The sequence below is a fragment of the Tupaia chinensis genome, unplaced genomic scaffold (assembly GCF_000334495.1).
Source record: "Tupaia chinensis unplaced genomic scaffold, TupChi_1.0 Scaffold143796_1, whole genome shotgun sequence".
In the NCBI taxonomy this organism is placed as follows: domain Eukaryota; kingdom Metazoa; phylum Chordata; class Mammalia; order Scandentia; family Tupaiidae; genus Tupaia; species Tupaia belangeri.
In genome coordinates this window covers 1,265,049-1,284,314 of record NW_006203646.1, presented here as the reverse complement: position 1 = coordinate 1,284,314, position 19,266 = coordinate 1,265,049, and positions in this window count along the sequence as shown.

The window sequence follows — 19,266 nt, the reverse complement described above, 5'->3', positions numbered from 1 at the left end:
TATTAAGCACTTACTATATGTCTGGAATTTTACTAAATCTGTTGCCTATGTTGCCTTTTTAAATTCCAACTATTTCATGTATCATTGTCACAAAAATCATTCTCATTTTTTAAGAGAGAAAACTAAGGTTTAGATAGATTTTAGTATTTCATTAAATTCATAGAGCCGGAAACAAGTGAAGCTGAGAATATGAACCAGTCTTGTCCATAATCCATGCCGTTAACCTGTTTGCATTTATTCCCTTTTATCTTGAAGACTTCTCACATTATCTTCTCACATACCCATACCTCAAGGTCTAAAGTAAGGTCTTTGTGACGTTCCTGGGCCAGGGAGAATCCCTTCTTCTCTGAACTCCCACATTTAATCAGTACCACATGTCAGGCATTAGTCCGTCTTATATTACATCATTACAAGTGCCATCTCCTCAACTAAAACTTAACCCAGCTGAGGTCCCAACGGAAAGCAAGGCAAAATTATAAAACAATACAAACCAGCTAAGAGCAGGCCAGTTTTATAGCTAGTAACATACTGACAGGTAGAATTTTCTAAGAAGTTACCCAGGGTGGGCCCAGAACTCTGAAAACATCCAGAAGGATGCATTCAGGAAGCTAATGGGTTTCACTGGTCTGGCAACAATTCCTCCGTGGGCGTGTTAGGCATTCTTTCTTTCACAAATGCTTACTGAGCACATGAGCTGTGTTGGACACCATGAGAGGTGTTGGAGATACAGCGGTAAATAAAACAGGTCTTAACAGGTGAGCTCCCATTTCATGGAACTTCAGTCTTGAATCGGTGCTCTAGTAGTGGAAACATAATGGCTTTCCCCCAATGACATGGAAGCACAAGTGCACAAGAGGCCATGCTGCCCATCTTCTGTCACATTTGCCTCCTCCTCAGTGCCAGATGTGCACCTCCTGCTGTAGGCTGAAAGGCAGAGGCTCATTAGCTGAGGTTGCAGCTGTACAGGGCACATTTGTTCAACAACGGATGGAGGATGGTCAGTCACATCTTTGGCAAATTTCACTCTTTAAAAATTCACCTCCTTCCTAGAGCCCCACCTCATTTTCCTCTCCCTCAAAAGGGTTCCAAGACTGCTTTGCTGCCAAGCATCTCTTCAAACTGACTGTATTTGTTATGAAGATTGACAGAAGAGGTGAAATGTGCATTACTTAAGGAACAGCTCAGAGTACCTGCAAGTGAGACAAGGCCGCAATGCACAATTGCAGCACATCTTACAAGGCCCACACAATTGCTCTGTTAAATTAAATGACTGCAGTCTCCATCTGCACTCATAATCTCCATGTAGGCCGGCCTCTTTTACAGCCAATAGCCTGCAGGTGTGCAAATAAGTGCTCACAGTCCATACCAGATGTCAGGGCCTAATTAAAATATAGAACGAAAGTGCTCTTCCCTGGGTACCAAGCAGGCAGTGCTGCAGTGCTTCTTGGGGCAGGAAGTGGGAAAGGCAGAAAATTTAATTCTAGTTGTAGAAGCAAATGACTGCAAGAAATCCATCTCCTGAGAACCACTTACCCAGGAATGGAAAGGCAAAAAGAAACCATCTTTCTCCTGTACAATATCATTTTTGGTTTGTGGCCATAATAATGATGAATATTGCCATTTTTTTTGGGGGGGGGGTGACGAGGGCAGAGACTTGGAGTTAAGAATCCCAGCTTGATTTTTCAAATCTTGAAGTCAGACTGCCTTGATAATGATCATGTTGCACTGTTTGGAATTTTGGCCTAAGAGGTAGTCATGTCACCTGGATTCTAAGCACAGTTCTTAAAGGCTTTAGAGAAAAGAGCAGCTGAAGAGCTGTCAGTCATCTGGATAGTGTAGAGAGAAATGGTAGGAGGTAGCTCGCCAAGTTTGGGGTAATAATAAAAGTTTATATTCACTTAGGAATTTTTTTAAGGAATTAATTTATTTAACTTTAATTATTATTTATTCTAATTTGACCAGAGAGGGAGAGAGAGAGATAGAGAGAGAGAGAGGGAGAGTGAGAGAGAGAGAGATAAAGTGAGAAAGCAAGCCACCAGGTCCAGGACTCGAACTGTGATTGGCCATGTGGAGTCCAGCATCCTTAACCACCAAGCCACCTGCTGGCTCTTCACTTGGGAATTTTACCAAATCCTTTCCCTCCTCTTCTTCCTAACATATTCTCTCTCTCCATTTCTCTGTCTCTGTGTGTCTCTGTCTCTTTTTCTCTGGATGCATGGTTGCTAGCAACTTTTGTCTGCATTTCCAACTTGCCTTCTTCTCTTCTTCCCCTACCTTCTCCCTTGCTTCTTTCTCATTGCCCTGTATTATTGTTGTGTTATAAAAAACATGGACCTTAGGATTAGAAATGTCTGAGTATGAGTTCTGGCCCTAGTGTATTTTTGTTTTGTTTTAGTTGAACACATCTTTGTACCCTCCCCCCCCCCATTCTTTAGGTCTACTTTAAAAATCAGATGAATTCAATTCCAAAGCCCTCTCTCAAAAAACAAAATTAAGCTATTCAAAATATAGGTAGCTCTCAATTTATTTCCTTAGGGATCATAAGGAACACTATTTTTTATTTAAAATAGGCCTTTCACATCCTTACTGCAGCATATCCCATGTGACATTTTTATCTCTGGTGGTACACACAGTAATTTTAGTATACTTATTAAAAAAATTGATAGAGGGCCAATGCACTCACTAGAGGGAGGCAGATACAGAGCGGGAATAGAAAAGCACCCCTGGTGGGTAGTGGGCATGCACACCCAGGTGCCCAGCATGTTTTTCAAGCTACCTGACCCAGGATTTGAACCACAGTGGCCCATGTGAGATCTAGCTCCCTTATTTACTAGACTATGGGGCTGGCCCTTGTCAGTACACTTTTATTTTAACAGCTAAGCATCATTTCAGCATGATTTTAGAAAAATGAAATGAGCACAGCAAAAGCATGATTTCATGGGTAAGAAAAAAAGTTTCTTTCAAGAATAAGAATATCAAATGCAGCAGAGAATAGATGGTGTGTAATTGAGGCAAACATCATGATGGTGTCACCTGAATGCCTGCAGTTTTAGAAAGAAAGAGTATTTCTGCGGCATCTGTATTTACCTACTCACCTTTACTAGGTGGACATCATGCACTAGGTTCACAGTAAGGTTATCTGTCTTTCCTGTTATTGCTCTAAAAAATTACTGAGGCTCTGAGTGGTTAACTAATTTGTATCCTCATTGCCTAACTGAAGGTTTCTCTTCTTTTTAATACTTAAAGGAAATTAAAAGTTTGAATTAATGATAACTAAGCAAAATGCTGAAGGAGATAGAACTGGGGCTGGATCTTGGCTCTCACCTTAGCCCAGGAGACATGCACCTTCAATTATATCACCAGGCCCTCAGAAGCATGTGCAGTGTCGCCCATGGTGAGCTTGTGAGAAATGACAAGTACACATCAGCTTTGTCACTCAACTGAGCATATCCTTAAACTCTTATCAGCCCTATGAGGCAAACACTCATCTCTTCCTTTTACAGGGATAAAATAGGCATGAAAATGTTGAGTAATTTACAACCACTATGGAAGAATATTTGGGATTATTCCTAAATACTGTCTAATAGTATAGTATCATCAGCATCCTTAACCCCCATTTCTAGGAAGTGCTGGCTAAGAGTCTTGTCTATCCCACATATGAAGTATGATTATAAAGCAGTGAAAACAATCTTTAAATAATTATTTTACGGTGTCTCCCCTGGCCTCTGTTCAGATTGTGGGACCTCACCCAAGAGCGTTTTGCAGAATAAATTTTGTTGGTCTTGCTTAAAAAAAAAAAGATTATTTTACAAACTGCACATAAAAGGTTGTCACTCTCATTATTTTACTGTTCCATCTTGTTTTTTCTTTGCAAGCTAAGTAACATGGTTGAATGTATAAAAGAAATTGAAATAAAAAATATAAAAAATAAAAAATACACTTGTCTTTATTTTTTATTTAAAAACAATTTTGTCACATAGATGGAAGATATATCACATGATGTTTTGAAGTATATATACATGGTGAAATGATTGCTATAATCAAGCAAATTAATTAACATACCTCCATCTCACATAGTTACCTTTGTTGGGGGGAGCTCAGAGCACTTAAACCTACTCTTTTAGCAGATTTTCAGTTTTCAATATCTAGTCCTCATGCTGTACATTAACTCTCTGTCCCTTATTGCTTTGATCCAAGCAGCAGTTGATAAGAAATGTATCTGTGGTAGGAAGAATTCTAAGATAGCCCCTGAGATTCTTGGCCTCTGTTTTATACATATTCTTTTCTCACTCATTCAACTAAACACTGTTCTAGGTACTGCTGGGAAGGGTTTTGGCAGATGTACTTATGGTCCTAAAGCAGTTGACCTTAAGATGGAGATGATCCTGACTAATTAAGTAAGCCTCTCAAAAAGCTATTCCTGACAAAAGAGGTTTGAAATATGTGAGAGAATTTTTATTAGTAACTCTGAAGATAGATGGATGGATGGATGGATGGATAGATGGAGGAGGCAATATGGCAAGGAATGCAGGTGATCTGTAGGAGCTAAGGACAGTCCTACTTCTGATAACTAGCAAGGAAATGGGCCCTTTATTGCTGCAAGTGCAAGGAACTGAACTTGGCCAACAATCTGAATAAGCTTAGAAGTGAATTCTTCTCCAGAAACTCTGAGAAAGCACATGACCAGTTGATATATTGATTCCAGCTTCATAAGGTTGAGCAGAGAACCCAGCCATGTCTCACTTGGACTTCTAACTATAGAAATTGTGACATAATAAGGGATCAGCAGTTGGTGTAATGGCTATTTGCTGGACTCCCATGTAGTTGACCGTGGTTCGAGTCCTGAACCTGGTGGCTTAAACTCACGTCCGGCATGTGTGAGTGCATGCCCAAGATCCCGAGAGGAGAATGGAGGAGAAGGAATTGTGACGTGGCCATCCCCCCCTGGGGGAGCTGATTTCTCACTTTCTGTCTCTCTCTCTTTCTGGCCTATAGCAAAAACCTCTCCCCCCTCCAAAAAAATTGTGACATAATAAGTATGTGCTCTTTCAAGCTGTAAAGTTTCTGGTAATTTGTTGCAATGAAAAACAAATATAGCATCATTAGTTTTTATGGTAGCCATAATTATATAAATGTATTAATTTTATTATATATAAATGCACTCAACTGAATCATTCACTATATTTTTCACTCTTAAATTTAAGTAAAATTTAATGCTTATGAAAACCAAATCCACAGTCTAATAGCAATTATTATAATATCTAACACTCATTGAATAATTATAATGTGTTCATTTTGCTAAGTGCTTTGTATGCATTAAATCGTTTAATCTTCATCACCTTGAAAAGTAGGCACATTAGGAATTTTTATTTTACAAGCGAGGAAACAGAATATAGAAGAATATTGAGAACCATAAACATTTAAAGGAAAAGTCTTTGTTAATAGTTAAAATATTTATTAAAAGCATATTTTGCCTCCTTAGTAGAGTTCTTCCACATGTCTTTTCTATATGCCTTTACGCTCATCTCAGACATGTTCTCCACCCACAAGAGTATAGTAAAAACCAACAATAAATCAGAATGAAGGATAAGCAAGAGTACTGTTCTAGCTCCCAGAGTAGGTTTTCTCAGTACTTAGCATTCTTCCTGGCACATAGTCAGCACTCAAGGAAAAGGAGCTCTTGTTATTATTTAAAAATTTTAGTTGTAAATTGATATATTTGTGTATATTTATGGGGTACAAAGTGATTTTAAGATTTATAAATATGAGGGTTCCTAAAAGTGCTTAGAAAAACGGAATTAAAATACAAGTTTATTTTGGTAAAAAAAACCCTTGAATTCAATTCAGTTTTTACATAATATGCATTTTAATAAACTTATTGGAGATCTTGTACAATGTGGAATAATTAAATCAAGACAACTGACGTATTCATCACCTCGAGTACTTACCACAATTTTTTTTTTTTTCTGTAGTGAGAACATTTAAACTTTACTGTCTTGGCAATTTTGAAATGTGCAATACATAATTGTTAACTGTATTTACCATGCTATACAATATAGTTAAAGTTAAAGAAGATAACAGCTTACTCTTCTTGTCTAATGGAAATTTTGAAACCTTTGACCATCGTCTCCCTGTTTTCCCCAGTCTCCCAGTCTCTAGTAACCACCATTCTACTCTCTGCTTCTTTCATTTCAATTGTTTTAGATTTCACACATAAGTGAGAATATGTAATATCTGTCTTTCTGTGCCTGGTTTATTTTGTATCCTAATATCCATCCCCTGGGGGGTGATTTTTCGCTTTCTGTCTGTCTCTGTCTTTCTGGCAAGCACACACGCCCTATAGCAAAAACCTCTCAAAAAAATAAAATAAAATAAAAAATCGTGACATAATAAAATATGTGCTCTTTCAAGCTGTGAAGTTTCTGGTAATTTGTTACACAGCAATGAAAAACAAATACAGTATCTAAAGTCCTTATGGTAGTAGGTCCATCCATGTTGTGCAAATGGCAAAATTTCCTTCCTTTTTTAAAGACTGAATTGTATCCCACTGTAAATGTATAGCATATTTTCTTTTCTGTTCATCTGGTTTTGAGCACTTAGGTTGATTGTGTAACTTGGCAATTGTGACTAGTTCTATAACAAATATGGGAGTACAGACAACTCTTTGACACACTCATTTAAAATCTTTTGATCTAAGTACCCAGAAATGAGATTGATGGATTATATAGTAACTCTGTTTTTAGATTTTTGAGGAACCTCCATACAGTTTTCTATGGCTGTATTAAGTTACATTTCTACCAATCAGGTGTAAAGGTTCCCTTTTCTCCACAAGTTCGTCTTGGTATCATTCTCAGATTACATCAGTAATTAGGTGCTATCCATTGTGTGTTTGTGTGCCAGGCTTACTCTTCTCATCTGCTCATCTTCTCCTGGGCTGTGCCCGTCATTCAGGAAACCATCTGGACGTGGTGTCTATGGGATCTGTGAGGTTGTCAGGAAAGTCATGACGTATTTTTCTATGCAAAAATGAATCATGACTTTCCCAATGACCCAATAGTGTGTTGCCTGTACTATGGGTTAGTGTCCTAAACAACCAGTTTTCCCTGGGGTAAGTCAGTCATGCCTTAACATTCAGTTCCCCAAATATCCCTGGTTTTGTGATGTTAGCTGTTAGGGTGTAAATCCTGTGGGAGAAATCTGTTGAAAACTAAAGAGCTGCTAACACATGCTAGACCAGAGCCATATGTACCGCACTCAAGACAAACAACCATGAAAACTATCCTGTTCTTAATTTTGTTGTACTCATTTGGCAAGATGTCATTAGATTGGAAATTATAAAAACCAAGGGTGTGTTTGTTGCCATTGTTATATTACTACTATATTTACTGATTAGTTTTGTGGATCTGTGCCTTTGAGTTGCCTGGCCTCTCGACGGCTTAGGGAGTGTCTCCCCAAGATTGTTCTAAAGACTGATACTGATCTGGCTGTGTAAAAATCACCTGAGGAACTTTGAAAATAGAGACGTCTGGTCTTGTCCTCAGGGATTTTGAAAAACAGTTGCAGCTTTGGCTAATAGAAACACCACATTTTTGCCCTAGACAGACTTTGTAATTGCCCAATGGAGAAATAGGGAGGTTTGTGGAGCTGAGGGCATGAAAGCAGGCTTCACAGGTCGGGAGTCTGGGCCCAGCCACATGATTGTAGAAAGCACCTCATGTGGTGCTCAGCTGGATTTGAATCTCCTTGGTGATATGATTTCTGGGGTATCATTGCAACCTCTGCTGGATGGTACTACTACTAGGATTACTGAGACTGTTCATTTATTCGACCGAATGCTATATCTACTATTTATTAGGCAAATTAGTGGCTCCTTCTTATGGCAGAGAAATTATAGACTTAGAGACGTTAATTATTTTTTCAAGAGAGATTTTTTGCTTAAGAGTGTGTGTGCTTGCTGGAGAGACAGAGAGACAGAAAGCGAGAAATCACCCCCAGGAGGGATGGCTACTCCACAATCCCTTTTCCATTTTCCTCTTGGAATCTTGGGCATGCAAGCACTCATGCCCATCATGAGTTTTAAGCTACCAGGTCTGGACTTGAACCATGATCAACTATGTGAGAATACAGCAATGTAACCATTACTCCATCTGCTGGTACTTAGAAGTTGATATTTTTTTCAGCACCATAATGCTAGAAAGTGGCAGTCTTTGAATCCCATTCTTTCTGACTCTTGACCTCCTACTTCAGCAGTGAAGTGGCAAGTTCTGGCTGAGAGAGTATTAGGGTGTCAGAAACACCCCACTGAAAAACATCCCACAAGTGAGCTGTCCTGCCATGGACGGAAGTTCCCTTCCTGAGCAACCAGACCTTCAGCTTCTTTGATGTGCAGTTGCAGAATCTATCTAGGTAAAATCATGGGGTTTCCATTAGCAACAACAAAAACTACTTGATAAAAAACCGGTATGATGACATTGAAAGTTCTTGGACCATTCGCTATTGTAAAGACTAGTATAAGCATTTGTGGAGTTATAACAGATGCAACTTTTTTCTCCTCTGTTTGTTCATATATAGACTCCTAGTTTCCTCTGCAGGTAGGAAAATGCAGCAGACTTTCTTATAGGTTCTAATTGAGGAAGATGTTTCCTTCTGCTGTGGTTCATTAGAGGTTTTGCCAGTGTAGCCCCAGGAGGTGGACATGCAAAGTAAATGACATTGGTCTTCACTTCTGCCCCACAAGAAGAGTGCTGGAGGTCTCAGCAACTTAATGACAGCTAATGAGGACAGAGTGCTTCTCAGGTTGTACTGACTGTGCAAACATCCTGGGTATATTATCATGTTTCCCCTGGAGAAGCAGCTGATGTCGAAGTGTGCATTGGGAACAGAAATAGCCAGGGTTCTGGTTCTCTTTCTTCCATCAGGTTGCTGCATGAAGTTAGGCAGATCTCTTAACCTTCCTGCATATTCAGAATTTGTACATTGTAAATGGGTTTAAAATACTCTGTCCCCTCCTTTGGATCAAAGGAGATACCCTATCTGCAAGCTGTGTTAGCAAAGGACAATAGCCTTTAGTCCTGGACCATTATTTGTTCACCCGAGGTAATTTTCTACCCTAGGAGTTAGGTGAGGAGTTAATCCAGGAAGGAATGATTGCTTTTTATTTCTTAATTCCAGGCCAGAAAAAAAAATAATACATGTAGTCTCATTTTCATCCAGGTGTTCTGTTTTGCAAATAACCAGTTCCAGTTGTGTCTGGCTTTGTCTTCTGTGAAGGGCGAGGCCTCTTTGTTTTTTGCAGGGAGCCTCTCTTCCTTGCCTTGTTTTCACTCCTAGTGTCTAAGGGTTGCCCAGACGCTCCCTCTCTGGCTGATTGTTGTGAGCCATGAATAAAGCCAGCAAATGGGGAAAAGATCCTGCTGGTAGCATTTCACTTATGGCTGGCACTGCTGGCTCCCTAGACCCACTGGGTGCCTGTGGTGATTCAGATGAATCTTCTGAATCAGGGAGGCAGAACTGAAGTTTGTTCGACTTCTGTGAACACAGCCCTCTCTGTGGTTTGCAGCAGCTCTGCAGAAGTCACCAGGCCATGGCTGTTTATCAGTCAGACTCCTGGGCTTTGCCCTGGCCCATGTCTACCCAGGTCGTATCTGTCTGCCACCAGCCAAGTCAATCTCCATTCCCAGTGGCTGAAAGGGGCTTGTATCTACTCCTGGACACCTTGGCCGAGCTTGCCCTCCAATACAGGAGTCCTTGAAAATGCAGCTAAGCAGAGCTTACAAAATATTTTTATTAATCTAAGTTTGCTGCCTGACTTCAATTTGATAGCACCGATTTCTTTGTTTTCATGGCTAAATGTTCTAGCACTTTTCTACCTCTGAAGGTAACTTTAGAAGCTGAGGACAGAAAACATGGAACACCTTATGTGCGATTAGACGTGGGTGACATCTCTTTTGTTCTAGCTACTAGCTACACAGGTTCAAACTCATTCTGCCTTCTGCAGTACTCAGATTTTTAATTTATAAAATGGTCATCATCATCCTAGCCACCTCACAGGACTGCTAGGGAAATTAAATAAGCACTCAATAGTACCCAATAAGTATTGGTAATTATGCCAGCCCTGTAGCATAGCAGCTAAGCATTGCACAGAGGAAGCCAGATCCTACATGGCTAACCATAGTTCAAGTCACTTTCTGATGACTTGAAAAACATGTCAGATACACATACAAGATCCTGATAAGATGGAGAATTGGAAAAACAAGGATTGTGGCAAGATCAGGCCCCATTGGGGGGTGTTTCTCTTTCTCTCCATCTCTCTTTCATGCACGCACAAACACACTCTGGCATATTAAAAAAAATATCAACAGTTTTTTGTTAAGAATATCCAGGTGCATTTCAGCGAGGTGCCCTGGAGTAGCTTTGCAAAGGGCATGAGTGAAAGAGATGTCAAGGAGTCCAATGGCATTCATTAAGCTGTAAACTCTATGAGGGTCAGAATTGGGCCTTGTTTCTTTATCTTCAGTGCTTGGAACACAGGAGGCATCCAGTAGATACTTGAATAATTAATGAGGTGCAAAGACCTAAGTTCAAATCCACTTCTGCTATCTTGGGTCTTGGGCAGATTATTTACCTTCTTCAGTTCTGAGTTTTCACATTTATGAAATGAGAAATAATCTCACAGGGATGGTTAGAAAACTAGCCCACAGGTGTTGTGTGTTTACTATGTGCCAGGCACCACCTAAGTACTCTTCCTGGAATGCACTGTTTGATTTTCACAACAGCCCTACAAGGCGGGTGCCTTACTGCTTTGTCCTGTAGATGGTGTAACCATGTTTAGAGAAACTTCCAGGGTGATTCAGCCACTGAGTGATGGAGAAGGGGTTCCAAACAGTTAGACTGGTCCCATACTTGTTAATCGCAGGGTCTGCGCCTTGTATAGACTCTGGAATAAAATAAGAACTCAAATGTTGTCCTTGTTACTGCTGCTGTTGTTACTATTAAGATTTTTTTTTTCCCTGTGACACTTGGCACAGTAAAAGTTTTGGTCAGTTTAGTCATCTGTATGCTTCTAAGAGTATGTCCACAATTGAAAAATCTTGCCCAGTTGGAACTCAGGGGCTGAGATTTCAGTGTGTGTGTTTGTCACCCTGGCCAGAGCACTCATTTGAAAATCAATGCAAACACTTGTCTTTGGAAGGCATTTCAGTTCAGCAACTGTTAATAATTTTCACATGGAGCTGTCCAGGAAGGCAAGAAGAGGGAGAAGAGAATTCCATATCTAATGAACTCTGAGTGATCTGATGAGATGGGGATCAAACAAACAAGATGAAAGCAGCTTCCTGAGTCAGGCCCCACTGATACGTGCTGGCAATGCACAAGGCTGGGAAAGGCCCGAGATGGAAGGGATCTTAGAGGTCATGTAGTCCTGATTAGGAGAGAGGAGCAGAGAGGCAGAGATTCAGAGTTGTAGAGGGATGGTAATGTAGGTACAATGACAAAAAATCTACTTAAACACTGTTAACAATGGGCACCTGTGGTTCGTACCAGGCCAGCATCCAATCCCTCATTTTCTGGTGATAATGTCTTGATTTGGGGAACCATTCATATATATTAAAAATTATGACTGGAAGCTGATCTCTCTTCCCTATACCATGCTGCCACTAGTTAAGGCCACCCTCACTGTTCTGGATAAATCTTGTTGGCTAGTTTGTATCAGCTCACTTGTTTCCCAGGGCTGCGTCAGGAAATCCAGGGCTAAAAATTGGATCCTTAATTTCTCCAGTGTTGTAGGAAAGTCACATAATACTTTTCTATCTTGGTAGCATTGTGGGGCTTATTCAGCTAAGGACTGAGTGCTGGAGCAATGGGAGCATGCCAGAGGACTATATAGAAGAAATGCAGAAGGTGGTTATATGTTCTTGTTAGTTAGTGTCACTTCCCTCAACCTGGCCCCAGAAATGACTGCATGGCTCTTAAAGGATCAAAAAATCTATCAAACAACAACAGTGAAAGCCAAATGATTTCCAAAATAATTTTCTAAAGGATACACTTATTGCAGTATTATTTATAAGAGTAACACATTGGAATCAACCTAAATATCCATCTCTAGGGAACTGGGTATATTAATTTTGGTGCATTCATACGATAGACTGTTATGAGGCTATCAAAAAGAATAAATTAAGCATAGTGTTTACAAATATAACATCATCTCCATGAAATAATAAGTGGAAAAACAAAAACAAGATGATGACAGTCATGAGTATACCCTTTGGGCTGCTAAATAAATAAACAAATAAAGGTATCCACATATCCTCTCACTGGAAGGTTACACAACATAAAAATGGGTTGCTTTAGAGGAGGAGAGCAGAGAGACTAAAGCCAGACTTCACAGTTTAATTTCACTATATAGCCATAATGCATTAAACATGTTTTTATGAAGTGTATGTCAACCTATTAAAAAACATGCAAATAATCCTAAGACAATAGCAAATAGCTCTCTATAAAGCATAGGATCTGACTTGGTAATAGCATCTAAACTTTCCTCCATCCCTCAACCTTAATCAGGAGGCAGTATTCATGGGCATTTTGTTTTGTTTTTTTTCTCTCACATTGAAACCCTGCAGCTCTGAGGCTAAGAGAAGTGCTGTCCCAGTCCTACAGTATCTCTCTTCAGAGACTTGATGGCACAAAATGAGAGGAAGTAGTTGTCTAAACTCCTACAAAGTCTGTATTTCTCCTAACACTCATAATGAGGTGAGAGTAGTCTGACAGCCAGATTCTCCACTGTTTTTTTTTTTTTTTTTTTTTTTAGGTTTTTGCCATATGGTGTATGAGCTCACTGAAGAGAGACCGACTGATACAGAGAGAGGGAAAATGAACTCCCCCCACCCCAGGTGGATGGCCATGCCACAATCCCTTCTCCTCCATTCCTCTAGGGGTTTTGGGCATGCAAGCACATGTGCCCTCCATGAATTTCAAGCCACTAGTCCAGGACTTGACCTGAAGTCGATCATGTGGGAGTTCAGTGCCTTAACTCCATGCCACCTGATGGTCCCTCTCTCCTCTGTTTTAAGTGGCTGCACAACTGAGGGCTCCAACTGTATCCAGTCAGCTCACTTGATTGTTCACTAGTGAGTCAAGGATCATAGGAGGTCACACCTGATGTTCATCAGCTCAGCAGTCTCCAAACTGAGAATGATTCTAAGAAAGGGCTGAATAATTCATTGCTGGATAACTAGAAAAATTTCTTTTTAAGATTAAATTAATCCCTAAAGTAAGCTCATTACTTACTTTTAATTATAGATTAAGATATGTGCCCTTTATAAATACATATGCACAGAAAAAGGGTGTAGTCTGAAAAATTTCTGCTAATAGGGGTTCACAACCCAATCTTGAAGATCTCCTTATAGAATAATTCAAGAGAGAGAAAAGGCACAGTGGCACTAACATCAGCTTTAAAGTCAGATGGACCTGTGACTAAATCTCATCCCTTTCCCTCATTAGTTGTGCTATTTGAATAAGTGATTTTGTTCTTTATGCCTGTTTCCTCACTTGTAAAAATGGGATCACAATAGTACCAATTTTAAGAGTCATGGTAAAGTTTAAATTAGATAATGTCCATGTGGCAGGCAGCTTTATGGTAGTTCTCAGTGATTTCTGCTCCTAGTATTCACACTCTTGCATCTTCCTGTCCCCTTGAGCAGACATAGTGACTTACAACTAATGAATACATTAAGCAAAAGTGGTGGGATGAGTTTCCTCTCGCTGATTTTTCTCACCCTTCTTATGTACTTGCTGTAATGGAAGGGCAATCTGGCAAGGGATTGAGGGAAGTCTATGGACAATAGCCAGTGAAGAACCGAGACCATCAGTGCAACAGCCTCGATGAAATAAATGCACTCAATAGCTGCATGTATGAGTTTGGAAGCATACTCTTCCCCAGTTGAGCCTCTGGGGGAGACTGAGTCTTGGCAGATAACCTTGGTTGTATTGTGAGACTAAGAACCCAGATAAGCTTCTTAGTGACTCCTCATCCACAGAAATTGTGAGATTATATTGGGCTATTGGAAAAGTCATGATACATTTTTGCATAGAAAACCACCCAGTACATGTTACTCTTTCAAGCCATTGTATATTGAGGTAATTTGTTAATAAACAACAGATAATTAATACCACACACAAAAAGCTTAATGCATGGCATGTAAAATTTGATTATATGTTGGTATGAAACACTACATGGTAGATATATGGCCATGTCCTATTCCATACCTGTGGCAACACCACTGAATGATGACAAAATATTTTTTCCTGATGAATCCCAATGCAACATTAGAATCCTTAAAACAGAGTTCCAAGTTATTAATTGTTTAGATCAGGGATCCTCATCCTCCCATACTGGTATCAGTCTGTGACCTGTTAGGTACCAGGCCACGTATGGTAGGTGGTGAGCGGGACGGGTGAGTGAGTGAAATTTCATATGTATTTGCAGCCACTCCCCATTGCTGACTTTATGCCTTCATTCCACCTCCTGTCAGATTAGCAGCTGCATTAGATACTCATAAGAGTGCGAACTCCATTGTGAACTGAACAAGTGAGAGATCTAGGTTACATGCTTCTTATGAGAATCTGAAGCCCAATGATCTGAGGTGGAGCTATGGCAGTGATGCTGGTGCTGGGGAACAGTTGCAAACATAGTCCATTATGCTGAGTTGTACAATTTCTTCATTATATATTACAATGTAATAATAATATCAATATAAATAAAGCACACAATGAATGTAATGTGGTTGAATCATCCTGAAATGATCCCCTAACTCTGGTTCATGGAAAAATTTATCTTCCACAAAATTAATCTCTGGTAGCAAAAAGGTCAGGGACTGCTGATTTAGAGGAAACTTATTTGGCAACCCTGATCTAATCTTTACTATTCCTCATATGCAATACTCCTTTAATGAGAGACCAGGTATTTCTTTCATAGTGAAAGATATAATTAAAACTTTTTAGGACAAATCTAAAAATGTATATAAGATAATGCCTGACATCATTACCCCAAGAATAAATTTTGCTTTATAGAAGGGTGAGAGAGAAAGTGCAAGTACTGGAAACCTTTAAAGAATGAAGGAGATGAGCCCAGAGGAGAGGTTATAAGCACGAAAACTTACTTTATCTTCATTTTACTGTGATTGGGCCTTTCTGTTCAGTTGTCATTTTGAATAAATGAAGAAAGAGGGGAAATTGCTATGAAATGATGAAATGTTCCGAGTGAACTATTGTTTTAAAATAGAGAACATTTCCTTCGTATAGTATGAGATATGTTCTTTGCTTAATAAAATAATGGTGTGAGCTATTTAAATAATGCAATTTTAGTTACTTATGTGTTTCATTTTGTTTATTAATGCAGGGAGGTATTTGGAAACAGCAAAATATCAGGATGAACAACTCCTAAGAATTGTTCTTTAGATCTGCAGTGTGCTTACCAACTACTTGTGGATCTTGAGAAAATATACGTTGTGAACTAACAGGTTCTCTGGGGTGGGGCCTGGGGTACTTCATTTCTGAGGAGTTAGCGGATAATATTGAAGCTATTGATCTGCAGACCTCACTTTTAATAGTCAAGTGGCAATCTTTCTCTCTTTCTTGGGAATATTTGAAAGATGTCTAGGTCAATGCTGGTCTAAGTCCAGGAGGCAGGGGCCAACAGAGTTCTCAGTTCTCAGTTCATGGTTGGTGGAGGGTGTCTCTGGATAGCTTTTTGCTGGGCACAGAACTGCAGACAGATATTAAGTGAGTCAGATAACTTGAAAACCATCCTCAGTGCTCTGGGAAGGATGACAAGAATTCAAGAAATTTAAATAAAACCCTGAATTATATGACAGGAAACATCTTTGGAAATAGAAAAGGCAAATTAATACCATTTATGGAAAGAGAAAAAATATCTTGTCTTTTCAGTGTGTTTTGGAGAAAATCAAACTGGCACAACATTACAGAGCTCATCCATGGATGGGTTAAAAAGAATAGCATGTAGCATACATTCACATCTCTCAGTCCACCACCGCTTTAATTTTCATAAACTCACAGGACCTCATCTTGTTTAAAAAGGAAATCTAAAGTAAAAATAAATCAAGTGCTGGTCATAAAAATAGGTTGAGCCTGAGGCCAGGGGTTGAGTGAATTATATTAGATAAACACTTGACAGACAGGGTTGGCCCATTTACTTCAACCTGCTCCTTATACAGATGATTCTTCTCAGTGCAGACTCATCTTTTGCCCTAAGAGAGTGGTCTAACACCTGGAATGCTATGGCTCTATACTTCCACTGTTGTGGAATGGAAAGTATAACAAAAAAGATACTGGGTATTGGACAAGAATATTGGGAAGACAGTTGATTCTCCAGGCACTTCACTCTTTAGAACTTCCTTTGAAAGCCCTTTCCTTTCCTTCGTGGAGATTTTCTATGTAATTTATTCCTTCAGAAACACACACACACACACACACACACACACACACACACACACACAGTAAGGCGAATATGCCGGGTATCACTGTGTATCAATGAATGGCAAGAACAAGAGACGATAGCACTGGTTCCTGCTTGCAGTGAGTTTTCAGACAGAGGGTGGACATAGCTCAGGTAAACACAGAAACATTTAATATTGCATCATAGCAGAAGTTCTCTCATCGTTATTACTGGTACACTTTGTCCCAAGTTCCTTCCTCCTGTCATTTAACCTCTCCTTCTGTAGAGGCCTGATGCCTCACAGACATACCCAGCGCTCCACAGGCACCCGTATTCTGGTGGCCCAGGGCACTGTCAGGATTCCAGTCTCATCTGACTCTTCCCTTAACACAGGTCAGTGACCTCTCACTGACCCAGCAATTGCCCTTCTAGAAACTTGACTGAAATGATAGCCATATGTGTTAGTGAAGATCTCTATGCTTAAGAATGCTTCAGTACAATTTAAAATAGAGTATAACTAGAGTTGACAGGTATCTTTTCATAGGGAATTGAATAAATAAATTACCATTAATTCCTGAGATGCAGTACTAATCAACAGTAAAAAAATGCGTGTACACACGTGCACACACACGCACACACACACACACACACATACACACACTGCGGCACTGAAAAGCAGATGTCTGTGATATATTGTTGCATTTCAAAGGTTATAGAATAGCTTGTACAGAAGGAACTTCTTTACCTGGCATTGTGTGTATGTATGCTTATACATGACATGTATCTCTGCTCTATATGGATACATACAAATATGTGTAATTCACTTCATGCATATACACATCTGTATCCTATGTCTCAGACATCACTGGGGCTAACTGATGAGCTTAAATTGAGGAATATAATAATTGCTTAATAGTCTATGTTGGCCAGGGAGGATATTATACTGTACCTGAGAACCTCAAGGTCCAAATCAGGAATTAGTGCGGATATTTGAGACAGATGAGTAAGAGAGAGACTTTGGGGCAGGGAAGTCTTTCTGCACCTTTTGAAACATTTTCTAGAAATGTCCAAACATGCCTCACAGGTGACCCTTGACACTGAATGGAGCCATCTGGAGAACGTGTTATCTTCCTTCGGCTGCACAATGCAGTTGCCTAAATTTGAATGGTGGCAGTCAATGTGCAGAATAATGGATTTGAGTCATTTAATGAAATAAAATTCTATAGGTAATCTTCAGGCATCAGCTCAAATTCTTAAGTCTCAACTCTCCTGGTTTTTAGCATTCCTTTTCCTGTTGATTTCTTTTCAGACAGGTGGAAGACTTTATTAAGCACTCAGTATCTGGTGGAGTTGTGCACATCTTTGTGAAGATCCCAGACAAATTAGAAAGTCAAATTAGCAATGCATATTTAATACTGCTTTGTAGTTGTTGTGTGTGTATTTTTTTAAAAGTTGGCAGCAATGTTTACTCTTTGAGGGGGAGTTTGTAATTATGCAGATTAGAGAAGCAGTCTGCTTATGGTATAATGATAATGCCTTGGGTTTTATATTCAGAGTCAAAAGTATTTCTAAGCATTTCTTTAACTTTGCCCATGACTTATGGGGAGGTTAGCCATGGGTGGTTGTCTGCTTTTATTGCAGTGATGGCGTGTAGGAGGTCTTGGACCTGGGGTACTTGTACAGACTTTGATTTTAGAGGAAGTGCTGCTGAGATTTCCGTAGTGTCCCCATATAACAGATACTATTGATCACCTTCATAAGAACCATTCATCATTCCTTTCTCCTTTCTAATAGACAGTACTTTTTTCCTCCCCAGATACTCACTTTTCTCTGTGTAATTGTGTGCTTCAGGGAATGTGAGTCCCATTCCTAGCCAGGAAGGGACTAATACTTTATCTATGCCAATCATAGTGATCCCATCCATTTTGCTTGGAACTGATTTACATAAGGGTATGTGACACAATATTCCACAAAGATGAGTGCAAGTTTGCTTGAGACTGGTAAAAAGAGATACATGAAAGAGAAAACCTATGGAAGATGTCAGACACTAGGGGTTGGTGACATTATTGATCTACTCCATTAAATGTCTGTGGGCCTGCCCTACCTTGGGACTTTTGTTATGAGAATGAATAACTTTTTTCTTATTATTTAAGCCACCTTGAGTCTAGATTTTCTGTTATTCACAACCAAGAACACTTTTACTTTTTTAAGATTTTTGCCATAGGGTGAGTGTACTCACCAGAGAGACAGTGAGAGGGAAAGTGAGAAATCACCCTCTTAGGTGAGTTGGCCATGCAGCAGTCCCTTCTCTTGGGATTTTGGCTATGCACATATATGTGTCCAGCATGATACTCAAGCTGCCAGATCCAGGACTCAAACTGGGATTGGCCATAGGAGAATCCAGCACCTTAACCACTACACCACCTGCTGGCTCCAAGAACACATCTTAAGTAATATGTACTTAGACAGTTCCTATAGTTTTCTGGGAAACATATATATATATATATATGGTAGAGAAAACTTAAAGTGTATACTTGGTGTCTGATTTACCAGTTAGTTCAGGTGATCGTCATTTAAATGAGTTGGAGGAAGGAAAGGTAGTTTAATGTAGTTGATCTTGACACTGAGAAGGATTCATATCTTACATCTAATGAATAGGAAAAACTACTCACTATTCAGAGTGTTGCTTTCATTGAAACAAGTGTCACCAGTCAGTCCTGAGCCTCCTGTCAAAGCAAGCCTGCAAGACACAGAAGGGAAAATAAAAATAAAATATACACTCTTATTTTTGGTATCAGGTAGTAATCAAGCATTTT